The sequence below is a fragment of the Lissotriton vulgaris genome, chromosome 3_1, assembly GCF_964263255.1.
Source record: "Lissotriton vulgaris chromosome 3_1, aLisVul1.2, whole genome shotgun sequence".
Taxonomy (NCBI): domain Eukaryota; kingdom Metazoa; phylum Chordata; class Amphibia; order Caudata; family Salamandridae; genus Lissotriton; species Lissotriton vulgaris.
The window spans coordinates 1,702,949,937-1,702,965,293 of NC_141689.1; positions in this window are offsets into that span (position 1 = coordinate 1,702,949,937).

Genomic DNA, 15,357 nt, shown 5'->3' on the forward strand with positions numbered 1-15,357 from the left:
CTTTTCACAAAGTCATTACCGAAAAAATTTAAAAATTTGAACAAAAAAATAGGAACAAGTACAAGAATTCAAAAACATCGTAATCAGGATCACAAGTATTTCCAATTGATGAAAAAATTAAGTAACAATAAAGAAGACGTAATCCGAAACAGTGACAAGGGAGGAAATATAGTCCTTTGGGCACATGACGAACACATGAAGGTGGCCATGAGCCAATTGAACGATAGACAATGTTATACACAAACTGATGTTGGTAAACTGAAAGAAATGTATCGAGCCTAATATACAAAACTATCAGGCTGGCGCAAAAAGCAACTTATAAGTGAGAACGAGTATCAGTACTTAAAAAATGATAATCCAACTGTACCCACAATATATTTCATACCAAAAATACATAAGGACAAAAAAAACCTCCAGGACGTCCTATATTCAGTGCTAGGAACAGCATCCTAGAAAAAACTTCAGTATATGTGGACTTTTTCCACCAGGATTACGTAAAATCATTACCATCTCACGTAAGGGATACAAGCGACTTCCTAAACAAAATAAAGAACTTTGAATGGAACTCTGAATATACTATGATGGCAATAGATGTATCTTCGTTATACACTAGTATAGTACATGAGGATGGCATTCAAGTGGTGGAATACTTCTTAAAGGACAGAGAGCCAATTTATAAACAACATAATGAGATACTGTTGGCAATGATACAATTTTGTCTACATAATAACATATTCATGTTCAATCACCTTCTATATTGTCAAACACAGGGAGTAGCAATGGGGGCCAGCTTCTCCCGAGTTATGCTTGCCTGCATATGGGCAAATGGGAGAAGCTGGTCCTCGGTGAAACACATGGGGATATAATGTCGACCAATGTCAAGTTGTGGCTGAGGTTTATAGATGACCTGTTTGTAATTTGGCATGGAACTAAAGTGGAAGCAGAAATGTTTTTGGTCAAACTTAATAACAATGATCTCAATTTAAGATTTACTGCAGATATTAGCAACTCCAGGGTTAATCTCCTAGATACCGAAGTGTATATTGACAACAATACCTTACAAACGACTTTATACCATAAAACAACTGCAGGAAACTCAGTGTTGCATGCCTCTAGCTCACATCCTTGCCACTTAGTGAACAGCATTCCCTATGGAGAAATGCTTAGGATAAAAAGGGTATGCAGCACACAGGGAGAATTACAAAAGGCCCAAACACTGAGAAAACAACGCTTCTTAGCCAGAGGCTACTCCAGACAAACGATTGACAATGCCATTGCCAAAACAACATCAATAGCCAGGGATACTTTATTGGTCAGTAAGAAAGACAGGGAACAGCATACATTTCTAACAAATGAAGAGGACAAAAACTTTCGCCTCATATTAGGATACAGCAAACAACATAAAGCAATCCATAAAATCATTCAGGATGAATGGCCCGTACTGCTTAGTGACCCTGTATTAAGACCCCTGCTACCGCAGAGGGTGTCCATTACATACAGAAGGGCTCCCTCAATGAGGGATTGCTTGGCTGTATCTGACCCTGAAATTATAAATAAACCAGTTTGGTATCAAAATCTGAAAGGCTTTAAGAAATGTACATCATGCAAAGCCTGTACACATGGGACCAACACTAAAACATACCTCAGTCCATTCAAGACAAAATCTTATACAATAAATAAAATGTTGAATTGTAAAGTGAATATTCTGTATATGTGCTAACTTGCCCATGTGGATTAATCTACGTAGGCTCTACTAAACTACAAGCACACGCCAGAATACTCCAGCATCTCCGAGCCCTAACGAATACAGACAATACATATCCGATGGCCCGACATTTCAAGGCATGCCACGGATCGAACAATAAAGGGTTGTCATACTATCTCATTGATGCAATCCCTCCTAACAGACGAGGAGGTGATAGGGAGAACAACTTAAGAAAGCTGGAGACCAGATACATTTTATTGTTCGATTCGAAACCTCCGAATGGATTGAACCTAATGGAAGACTTATATACTTGTCTAGAATAGGGATTACTGAGGAAATTGGCCCTTACTTATTAATAAGATAACCAGTTAACAATCAAATATATATACACTATTTTGCACTTTTTTCAAAACATAAAAGATACATATACTATTTTAAAAATGTGTTTGTGTTGATAATATTTTACATATTTATATGAAGAATCTTTTATACTAACAATTTTAAATATTTGTAAATATCTTAGGATGTTTTTTAGTATTATTTATAGATCAGATTAAGTATAATGTTTTGTATTAAAGGGAGAGAACAACACTGGTATTTTTATAATAAGCATCTATTTTGATGAAAATTCAGTCACTGATGTGGTACAGGTTGATGGTTAATCTCATGATATCAATGTTGAATGCTGCTATGTGAGATTTAAGAAATGAAACAATTTAGAACAATCAATAATAATGAACAGTTGGAATATGAGTTGGTTTATATATATAACAGAGACAACAGTAGCGAATCAAGATCCATTTGGTTTTGGAAAGCATAATGAGATCCACTGCAATGATTTTAAAAGCACTTGCACATTTAAGCACTTTAAACATGTTTTCACTAGAAAATAAGACAGAACGTTTACAGTATCATATTATATATATGCAACTGTTTCAGGGCTAACGTATTTTACATGGATTTTTCTTAAACAAATAATGATTATTTATTTTGTTATAAAAATGGTTGATTTAAATACAAAAATGTATTTTACCAATATTTGTATATCAACTGATAGCCCAACTTGCACAAAACGTAGTATAGAAATGTATACAGAGTGTTTTGTCTATTTCTATAGTGAGATGAACTCACGTGATTCACTAATTCATGCACTGTCACATTAAAAATGCCTTCTGGGTAAACACAAACTGTCGAGTGAACAAGCGGCGTTCGCGCTGCGAAACGCGTCTCAGACACTTGGGCAAATAAAAAATTAACGAGCACGAAACCTGGGTCCGTGTCCTGCTTTTACTGCATCGCGTGAATCAAGACACGGCGGCTGTGCAGGATTTGTAATATAGAATCAGAATCAGATTCAGAATCAGCGCTTGGACGCCTCTGGGCAGCAATCGCGCTCAACAAATCGATAATAATAATAATAATAATTAGCTTTATTCGATTTTTGATTTAAAATCATAAAAGCAACAACAGATTATAGATAAATACAACAATATTTCATTACATATCAATTGTTAAAACACGATTAAATTGATAAAACGGATCAGCTAATCGGTATAAAACAGTATAAAACAATTCCCTGTCAGGTGGAGCACCTCTAAAAAAAATAAGGAAGGATCGTACATACAGTGCTATTTAGTGGAATAGGGATCAAGGGAGAATCATCAAGCAGGGCTCTGTCAGCAGTTTTCTGATTAGATTGGATGATTATAGGTGGGCTCTTGTAAGTAGTGCTCAGGAAGCACAGTTTTTGAACAGATGTTCAAATCTGTTAGGAGCTAGGAAACTAGGGGCACTAGGTGCACAGGGTCCCCCACCCCAGACATTATATTTCTTTACTGCTGTTCTTGGTGACTGAATAGGTGGGATGCTCGGATAGAAGTCGTGTAAGTCCCAGATGCGGATTGGGCCATCCCCCTCTTTGTGCTTGCAGGATCGTAAGAATGGGACTATGTTCCTGTGCTTGAATTTAATTAGCACCAAGTTACCAGGGATGGCTTTTGGCAGCGCACCCAACCACCCCACCCTCCTGACGCTTAAAATTCCACCATCTAAGTCAGGTGGCAGAGGTCTATTGGTCTGTAACCAGAACATAACCTTATTTAACAGGTCTTGACGTGTTTCATATTTTTCCTGATTTTGATGGTGGAACCCCAGAAACAACAGACACATAAGGGGCGGCTTCAGGGGGCAAGTTAATTTGTGGCATTCTGACAGGTTCGGGTTTGGCCTCAGTATGGTTTATTAACGGGTGCTTTATGGCCGGTTTAAAGCCTGTTGCAAAAGGTAATGTGTGCGAATGGGCGTTCTTGCGGGAATTGGGCTTAGGTTTTTCCGGAATAGTGAGGGGAATGGGACAGTTGGATAATACCGGTTTAATACTTGATGGAATATGCGTTTTGATTATTAATTCGATACTGGATAACCTGTCCTCCAGATCGTTAATTTTGGTCACCAGTGGTGATATGAGAGATGTTAATAAATGCTCAAGCTGGGCCAATAAAGTTGGTTGGAGGGGTAATGCATGGTTTTCTATTTTCCATACGCCATATCCCCCATCGATGTGATTGAGTTGGAGGGGGGATGAGAGGGACTGGTGCGTAATTTTTGAATTTTGGCTTGCTTCTCGTTTACAATATCGCCATCGTGCTTCCTCTTAATGTTGGGCCCCCCCCCCCGGAGGTGCATTGGCTAGGGATTTGTGTTTATTAGAGTGAAGGGGTGAATCCTGCAGGGTGACGTTTACATCATCTGGATTGGTGGCCATGCTTATAGTGGGTATATGTCCGGAACATATTTGTATCCACACAGGGCGTTCAGCTCCTCCCAGATGGACATATTATAATGCGGTACGCCAAAGTTAGTCAATAGAAATGATAATGGGAGTCTCAGTACCTCTTAGAAGGAAATGTCGGGGTGTGGCCCGTCCCGTCCTCCTTGGGCCTCTGAGGGCCACAGAGGGCCCGCCCTGTGCCCGGGCTTAGCCCCGGGCGCCGACCCGCGCGCGATCCCACAACGCGGGGGCTTGCGCTGACCTTAAGCGTACCTCTGGGGGCGGGGACAGGATGCGCGCCTTCCTAGGCGCAAGCGGTGCTGGGGGATGTAGTCCCCGATCTGCCGCCTCGCCGCGATGGTTGGGAAGCGGCAGGCAGCAGGGAAGCAGAGAGCCTGGTGTCTGTTTCAGCAAAGCAGCGCTGGGGCTGCAGGGGTCCAGGAGCCCAAGTGGTGACCTCCCAGGTCAGTGGCAGTGTCAGATCCCCCGCTCCCCCGGGGCTCGCACTGACCTTAAGCGCACCTCCGGGGGTGGTATAGGATGCGCGCCTTCCTAGGCGCAGGCGGTGCTGGGGGATGTAGTACCCGATATGCCGCCTCGCCACGATGGTTGGGAAGCGGCAGGCAGCAGGGAAGCAGAGAGCCTGGTGTCTGTTTCAGCAAAGCAGCGCTGGGGCTGCAGGGGTCCAGGAGCCCAAGTGGTGACCTCCCAGGTCAGTGGCAGTATCAGGTCCCCCGCTCCCCCGGGGCTCGCGCTGACCTTAAGGGCACCTCCGGGGGCGGGACAGGATGCGCGCCTTCCTAGGCGCAAGCGGTGCTGGTGGATGTAGTCCCCGATCTGCCGCAGCGCTGGGGCTGCGGTGGTCCAGGAGTCCAAGTGGTGACCTCCCAGGTCAGTGGCAGTGTCAGGTCCCCACTGACACTATATATATATATATATATACTACTATTATAAAGCAAGACCTTTGAACCTTTGAGGCGGGTAAACTCGGGAACCACAGCGCCAATCCACACACCCGATATATCATTGTAATCGTCAGGGTGTGCAGATGGGCATAGCCTATATAAACTCTAAAAATATGCGTTATTTAAAAATGTACCTTAAAAAAAGTAGTGCCTTTGAAGTAGCGCCGGCCGCGACCTGCGTGCTGACGTCAGGCGGGGAGGAGCGGCATCCAGGAGTCCGAGGAGGAGCAGTGGACATGGCGCGGGGGAGGAGCGGTGACCAGCGGCGGACAGGCGGTGAGGACCGGCGGACAGGCGGGAGGAGCGGCGACGAGTGGCAAGGAGTGGCGGAGCGGTGAACTGAGGCGCGCGGGGAGAGGAGCGGCGGCTGAGGTAAGGCTACGGGGGACCCACGGACAATGTCGGGGCAGGCGGCAGTCGGGGCAGGCAGGGGACGGGGCAGGCGGGGGACGGGGCAGGCGGGGAATGGGGCGGGCAGGGTCCCGGGCTGCTGGACAATGTCGGGGCGGGCGGGGGTTGGAGAAGCCTGATTGGTCCCGGACAAGGTCGGGACGGGCTGCTAGTATATATATATATATATATATATATATATATATATATATATATATTCATAGTTAGCTGGACATTTATAGTTAGCTGGACATTTCACTCGTACAAAACCATTGAAATTCCTCCGTTATAGTTAGTTCTTCTAACTATAACTCGCGCACCAGCAATCCACTGCTGAGGATGTCACATATTACGTCATTCATGACATGGTCAGTGACATCACTGATGACATCTCTGATGACATCTCAAATGACATCACTGATGACATCACTGATGACATAATCCAGTGAATGTGGTTTGGTTCGTTATTTAAATATGTATTATATATATAGAAATCTGCATTGCAGGTGTGAAAGATAAGTGTGTAGGTGGTTAGAGGACTGCATGCATAGTGGATAGGGGTTTGAAGCAGTCCATGTGCTAAGGCCTGGGTCACTGGATGAGTACCTGGGTACTGACTGAATGATTAGTGTACTGCAAGGAGAGTGCCTGGGTGAAATTATAAGTGGTTGCCTTTTCGCGCAGTGAAAGGATTAGTACATGGTGCTGAATGGGTCACTAGAGGAATGCAAGGGGAGTGACATGATGTTTGCTGGAAGTGTATGGATACTGACTAGGGAATTGAAGGTGTGAAAGACAAGTGTGTAGTTGGTTAGAGGACGGCATGCATAGTGGATAGGGGTTTGAAGCAGTCCATGTGCTAATGCCTAGCTCGCTGCATGAGTACTTGGATACTGACATAATGAATAGAGTACTGCAAGATGAGTGCCTGAGTGAATTTATAGGTTTTTGGGTTTTGGCGCAGTGCATGGATTTGTACATGGTGCTGAACGGGCCACTAGAGGAGTGACAGGGCATTTGCTGGAGTGTATGGATACTGACTAGGGAATTGAAGGTGTGAAAGACAAGTGTGTAGGTGGTTAGAGGACTGTATGCACAGTGGATATGGGTTTGAAGCAGACCATGTGCTAAGGCCTGGCTCGCTGCATGACTACTTGGATACTGACTGAATGATTAGAGTACTGCAAGGAGAGTACCTGGGTGAATTTATAAGTGTTTGGGTTTCGGCGCAGTGCATAGATTAGTACATGGTGCTGAATGAGCCACTAGAGGAGTGCAAGAGGAGTGACAGGGCGTTTGCTGGAGTGTATGGATACTGATTAGGGAACTGAAGGTGTGAAAGACAAGTGTGTAGGTCGTTAGAGTACTGCATGCGTAGTGGATAGGTGTTTGAAGCAGTCCATGTGCTAAGGCCTGGCTCAGTGCATGAGTACTTTGGTACTGACTGAATGATTAGAGTACTGCAAGAAGAGTATCTGGGTGAATTTATAAGTCGTTGGGTTTTGGTGCAGCTTTTGCAATTTTTTCAGATGGGTATTGGTGGTAACTGACTCTGAATAACCAGTCCTAGAGCCAGTGCTATGCTAAAGGACACGTAGAATACAGTTAAAATACCTACATACACTAGGGAACACTATGCGTTTGGGTACCCCTGTGATTCGAATGACCTCCTCTGTAAGCCCCTAGTATATAATAGGGCAGGGGGATAAAAACTACCTCTTAAAACATGCCACTTTCCTCCTTATTTTCTTTCTGCCCTTCTTCTCTTTATTTTCCTCTCTCTCTGGCTTATTTGCTTACCTTTCTTTCTTCTCTCGCTTTCTTATGTATTAGGATTGTTTGTTATTCGCACATTTATCGCAATCAACATTTATATCTCAATATGGGTCCATGTTCTCAATGGTCTCAAATAGCTGCCTAGCATCAATACTCACACCCTTGTGCCAGCCATAGTGCAAGGGTGCCTGCGTTGCAGGGAATGATTGTTTATGTGCAGGAAGGTGTCCCCTCCTGCGCAAAAACAATCAATAATGGTGATTTGTTACTGCTATGTGTGATGCATTCTGCAGCACACACCGACGTAGCAAATTGCCATTATTTCACAACTGTTTATGTGCAAGACGAAACACCTTCCTGCATATTACCAATCATTAATTAGCATTTTGCTCTTTATATGTGTGCTTCAGAAAGAAGAACACAGAAAAAGCAAAAATGAGGAGAAATAAAAGGATTTCTCCTTGTTGCACCATTCTAACGCCTGCTTTTGCATGCCATTTTTGGAGCGGCCTCAGGTTTACACCTCCTTGTAAATCTTGGGCAGCATAAAGAAGCAATGGCTGTTGCATGGAATGCCCAAAGTAGCACCCATTGCATGCTGCTTTCATGTAGAAACCTGAGTGAAACGTTCCCATATTTACAAAGTGTGGTTAAGCTACAAAATTGGCTTAACGCCACTTTGCAAATATGGTGCAGGGCATTGTGCCACTGGAAGCTCAAACAAAGTGAGGGTCATGTAGCGCATTCCCCTTTTAAATATGCCCCAAGGTGTCAGTCAGAAGACATAAAGAGTTCTGGTTCGAGAGAGAGAGTTAGAGTACAAGCATGAAGCTTTAGCACCACAAACTGTTGAATAAATCAAGTATCAATCAAAGCAGAACTCATAAAAAGAAGTTCAAGAATCTCCGTACAATCTCAAAGCACTGTAGTGTAGGGACGGTGAATAAATGGAATATGTCTCTGGCTGAGTTTGCTGAAGGAAGACATACTAATATAGATGGGTAAAATATCAATTGTTGTAGCTTGTAGTTTCTTCTTTCTCCAGCTAGTCAATTATCTTTTGATGTGCTCTTAGGAAGAGGATCACCACTTGTTTTCTCACAGTAAAATTATTACTCTACATGGCAAATTTCAATGTTGCATCTGTATCTTATCATTTAGCGGTTTCTTCGAATCCACTTGTTATTCAATTTCTTGATCAAAACTACTTTCCCATAAGGGAATTGTCATATCTATCTTTCTAAACAACAAACCTAGGGCCAGATGTACGACCCACCATTTTGAGAGTCGCAAATTGCGTAACATTTGTGACTCACAGTTTGTGACTCACAAATTGGGATGCACAACAGTGCCTGAGACACTGTTTGCGATTCCCACGGGGGTCACAAATTGCATGCCTCGTGCATATTAAGGAGTCTGTCACAATTTGCGTCCTCTTTTGGGAATGGCTGGCACTCCCATGGATGGTGGTCTGCTGGGGTCAGTAAACCACCATGTCTGGTACTGCTTTTAACTAGAGAATTTTTTAATTTTTTAAATGCAGCCGGTTTTCCTTATATGGAAAGCGGGATGTATTTAAAAAATCTAAATTAAACTTTTCAGTTTCATTTTTTAAGAGCAGGCAGGGGTCCCTGGGACCTCTCATACAAGAACTGTGCACACGTTAGATAAACAATTGTGTAAGTTTTGTATAACAGGACAAAAAGGAGATGAAGCTGTTTTCTTGAAGAAAGCTTTATATGGTTCTTTTTATAGAATGTAGACGCCAGCCGACACGTGTTTCATCAACAGGACAAAGCCTGTGAATCATCAGGGCTGAAAAATGGCGTGGCAGGTCATCAACTGAGGAATCAAGTGGTAAGATAAAACAGAAGCCGTGTTCTAGGCTTAATGCAGGATGAGATGTGGCGGGAGCAGTCGGGTACAACTGTCATCCGGATTCGCATGGACGTAGAGAACAGAGTCGTAACTGAAGTCCCGACTTCAGTTACGACTCTGTTCTCTACGTCCATGCGAATCCGGATGACAGTTGTACCCGACTGCTCCCGCCACATCTCATCCTGCATTAAGCCTAGAACACGGCTTCTGTTTTATCTTACCACTTGATTCCTCAGTTGATGACCTGCCACGCCATTTTTCAGCCCTGATGAGTCACAGGCTTTGTCCTGTTGATGAAACACGTGTCGGCTGGCGTCTACATTCTATAAAAAGAACCATATAAAGCTTTCTTCAAGAAAACAGCTTCATCTCCTTTTTGTCCTGTTATACAAAACTTACACAATTGTTTATCTAACGTGTGCACAGTTCTTGTATGTACGGTTTATAGTGTTTCAGCATCCTTTGCTTGAACATTAGTTAGAGGTTATAGGGTTTTCCTCTACACTGTTTGCACCGTCTTACATTATCAACATCTATCATCATACTTTACCCGCACTGTTTGAGCGCCCTGTTCTTCCTGTACATCTAAACCCATAGCAGCGAGTCCCTGGGACCTCTGTCTGCCCTTAAAAAATATTTCTGAGCCACTCACAGAGGGAAAGGGGTCCCCTTCCTGTTTACAAATGGATCATCACCCTTCTGTGAAGGGTGGTAAACTGTGACTGTTTTGCGACCACAATTGCGGTCGCAAAACAGTCCTACATAGCTTCAGGAGTCGCTATTAGGAAGGGACGCCCTTGGTACGCCCTTCGAACGCCCCTTCCTAATAGCGAGTCGCGAATCCTATTTTGCAATTCGCAAATTGATTTGAGACTCGCAAAATAGGATTAGTACATGGGCCACACGTTTTTTGTGGTCGCAAATGGGTCTAAAACCTATTTGCGCCTGCAAAAAACATTAGTACATTTGGGCCCTAGTAATTTTTTTAGCCGTGAACATTTTCTATGTAGAAACATTTGCAGAATTAAATGAAATCATTTATGCAACTATTATTCATTATGAAAGACCTCTTTCCCTCCCCCTTCGATGGAACTATGACGACGCCCCCTGGGCGGACTCCAAACCAGTTTTTACCTTCCGCGGAGCCCGAGCAACCTTGGCCGATGTCCGGTGGAGCTGTCCTATGCAGCTATAGAGGAGTCTGGCTCCTTGGCCGTCACCTACCCAGCCGGGCATCTGACATTGTTTTTCCTCGTCTCCCCATTTGTGTCTCCTTCGTCTCCCCATTTGTATCCTTGGCCGATGCCCGGTGGAGCTGACCTATGCAGCTATCGAGGAGTCTGGCCCCTTGGCCGTCACCTACCCAGCTGGTCATCTGACATTGTTTTTCCTTGTCTCCCCGTTCGTGTCTCCTTCCTTCCCCCTCCTCCTCCCCCTGTGATTCTTTGATTCAAATTGATGTAAATATGTACCTGTAACTCGCTGATTCAACTGATATAACTATGTATCTTGTAACTCGCAACTCGCTGATCCTCATGTAAAGCACTCTAATACCTCCGGGTCTAGCCAGCGCTATATAAAACTTTTCAAAGAAATAAATAATAGACTACTTAAGTTTGCTTTTAGTTATGTCAGCTTGTCACTCAATGTTGCTTCAGCCAGTGGAGGCCTAGTATGAGTAAATATCTCTGCCTACTACAATGTTTGCATTTAAACACATAATTATATTTCACTAAAGATCACACGTTTATTATAAACTATATTATTTTCTCGATATTATTAAACGCATCCCCACATTTATAATTCTGAATGTGGAATATTGACATTGAAACATTGACGTTCAAACTCTTTTTTTTCTTCCAAACTTGAACAATTTTTCAGGAACACCTCTTGCCTTATGTCACCTCTTCTAAAACTCAGTTAATAAGGGTACTTTCCTGCATGTTGTGCAGCACTAAGGGCCAGATGTATTAACGGTTTGCCATCAGGTATTGCAAACTGTTTCAGATCACATTCTTTTCTAGATGAGATGTAAAAAAAGCATGAACGCAATGCCTTCGGTACTAACATCCATTGGCTTGATGTGGCAATCTCTGCTCCTTGATTTCCACAATCTATCTGCAGGAGTGTTGTTATATGGTACATGAATTGTTCTTTACTGTACACTGCCACTTACACGTTGATCTGGTACTATACTAAGTGTTAGTTCTCATACCTTTCCGGATGGGTAGCAGTATGAGTGAATAGAAATCACAGAAATGTGACATGACATAATTATTGTGTCTTAAATATCATATCTTCACATTGGATGTTTTATTTTACTAATTTCAATGCGGTATATTTTGTCACATTATTAATTGCATTCTGCAACAATATTGTGTACCATACTCAGATAGGCACCACAAAGGCTGTGGGTTCTCTCAACCTATGCCACTTAACGAGTTGCAACACAAAATGGGTACATATCTACAAATACTAAGGGTTTCCTAACTTAGTTGACTTCAGTTGTCCTGCCATATGAAGGGCTTTGATTTTTGTTATGAACCTATTTCTCCTGCTTGATTCTGGATATGGTAGTTGAGGGTACATATCTTTTCCCACTTGCATGGAGGTTTTTATAGTCTATATAATGTATCGGTGGTATGGTGGTATTGCGACTTACAGGCAGGTCAGAGGCAGTGTATTACCAGGGCGGTATCATTGGCATTAAAGCCCAGGAAGATCTCCTGTGCCTGCACGTCAATTCTGGGAGGAAGATGCTCATTAATGGTAGACCAGCAAATGGGATGTCTCAAAGGGTCGAGCCCGCGATTTGGTAGGTTTTGAGGCCTTGAACACCTTTATTTGCCAAAGCTCAGATCTCCATCCAGGGACAGAATAGGACTGAAGGGAGCATGCTTAATAGAGGACAAAACAAGCCTTTCCCAAAGACACCTGTGGGTGCTAGCTCAACAGAGCGAATGTCAGAAACCATGAAAACATCTACCATAAAACGTTGTTGATGCGGTATGCTATGAAATATTTATTAACATGCCTCTTTTAAAAACGGATCACTGACATAATATCGAGGGACAGAATATCGACCATCAAGAATATCGTTGAAAAAATATCGACAGACAAAATATCGAGTTTCTATCTACAAACAGGTAAGTAAAAAAATATTGAGTTAAAAATATCGTTTACTAAAATATAGGTTTCAAAAAAATCGACTTTACTAAAAACAATGTTAAATTAATATAAAAATTAATTACTAAAATATACTTAAAAATACTTTAATTAACTTATAATAATTAATGAAAAATTGTTTAATTCATATTTGTTAAAACATATATATATATATATATAGTAACAAAATATAATTAAATAATAGCCAATATTATTAACATACAATAACAAAAGTGTAAAAATTACTATTCCCACTCCAAAGAGTGCAAGCGTAGGGAAAACGTTGGATAGCGTAGAGGAAAAAATTTACTATTCCCACTCCAGTGGGTGCAACAATAGGGAAAGCGTTGGATAGCGTAGGGGTTAAAATTACTATTCCCACTCCAGTGGTTGCAACAGTAGGGAAAACGTTGGATAGCGTAGAGGTAAAATTTACTATTCCAACTCCAGCGGGTGCAACAGTAGGGAAAGCGTTGGATAGCGTAGGGGTAAAAATTACTATTCCCACTCCAGTGGATGCAACAGTAGGGAAAGCGTTGGATAGCATAGGGGTTAAAATTACTATTCCCACTCCAGTGTGTGCAACAGTAGGGAAAGCGTTGGATAGCGTAGGGGTTAACATTACTATTCCCACTCCAAAGAGTGCAACACTAGGGAAAGCGTTGGATAGCGTAAGGGTTAAAATTACTATTCCCACTCCAAAGAATGCAACAGTAGGGAAAGCGTTGGATAGCGTAGGGGTTAAAATTACTATTCCCACTCCAGTGGGTGCAACAGTAGGGAAAGCGTTGGATAGCGTAGGGGTTAAAATTACTATTCCCACTCCAAAGAGTGCAACACTAGGGAAAGCGTTGGATAGCGTAAGGGTTAAAATTACTATTCCCACTCCAAAGAATGCAACAGTAGGGAAAGCGTTGGATAGCGTAGGGGTTAAAATTACTATTCCCACTCCAGTGGGTGCAACAGTAGGGAAAGCGTTGGATAGCTTAGGGGTTAAAATTACTATTCCCACTCCAGTGAGTGCAACAGTAGGGAAAGCGTTGGATAGCATAGGGGTTAAATTGCTATTCACACTCCAGTGGGTGCAACAGTAGGGAAAACGTTGGATAGCATAGAGGTAAAATTTACTATTCCCACTCCTGTGGTTGCAACAGTAGGGAAAACGTTGGATAGCGTAGAGGTAAAATTTGCTATTCCAACTCCAGCGGGTGCAACAGTAGGGAAAGCGTTGGATAGCGTAGGGGTAAAAATTACTATTCCCACTCCAGTGGATGCAACAGTAGGGAAAGCGTTGGATAGCATAGGGGTTAAAATTACTATTCCCACTCCAGTGTGTGCAACAGTAGGGAAAGCGTTGGATAGCGTAGGGGTTAAAATTACTATTCCCACTCCAAAGAGTGCAACACTAGGGAAAGCGTTGGATAGCGTAAGGGTTAAAATTACTATTCCCACTCCAAAGAATGCAACAGTAGGGAAAGCGTTGGATAGCGTAGGGGTTAAAATTACTATTCCCACTCCAGTGGGTGCAACAGTAGGGAAAGCGTTGGATAGCGTAGGGGTTAAAATTACTATTCCCACTCCAAAGAGTGCAACACTAGGGAAAGCGTTGGATAGCGTAAGGGTTAAAATTACTATTCCCACTCCAAAGAATGCAACAGTAGGGAAACGTTGGATAGCGTAGGGGTTAAAATTACTATTCCCACTCCAGTGGGTGCAACAGTAGGGAAAGCGTTGGATAGCGTAGGGGTTAAAATTACTATTCCCACTCCAGTGAGTGCAACAGTAGGGAAAGCGTTGGATAGCATAGGGGTTAAATTACTATTCACACTCCAGTGGGTGCAACAGTAGGGAAAACGTTGGATAGCATAGAGGTAAAATTTACTATTCCCACTCCAGTGGGTGCAACAGTAGGGAAAGCGTTGGATAGCGTAGGGATAAAAATGTACTATTCCCACTCCAGTGGATGCAACAGTAGGGAAAGCGTTGGATAGCGTAGGGGTTAAAATTACTATTCCCACTCCAGTGGGTGCAACAGTAGGGAAAGCGTTGGATAGCGTAGAGGTAAAATTTACTATTCCCACTCGAGTGGGTGCAACAGTAGGGAAAGCGTTGGATAGCGTAGGGGTTAAAAATACTATTCCCACTCCAAAGAGTGCAACACTAGGGAAAGCGTTGGATAGCGTAAGGGTTAAAATTACTATTCCCACTCCAAAGAATGCAACAGTAGGGAAAGCGTTGGATAGCGTAGGGGTTAAAATTACTATTCCCACTCCAGTGGGTGCAACAGTAGGGAAAGCGTTGGATCGCGTTGGGGTTAAAATTACTATTCCCACTCCAGTGTGTGCAACAGTAGGGAAAGCGTTGGATAGCGTAGGGGTTAAAATTACTATTCCCATTCCAAAGAGTGCAACAGTGGGGAAAGCTTTGGATAGCGTAAGGGTTAAAATTACTATTCCCACTCCAGACAATACAACATTAGTGAAAGTTAATACTTCATATATTATTTTAAAATGTATAAATGAATATCGATTAATAATTAATTAAAAATAATTTAAAACTGTATATAATATAATAATTAATATATTAAAATTACTAATTAACAATAATTATTTCAATTGATCACCTATTAATGCAAATTAATTACAAATGAACAATTCATTATTTAATAATTAAAAATTATTTAACAATTATTTCTAATTAAATAAATG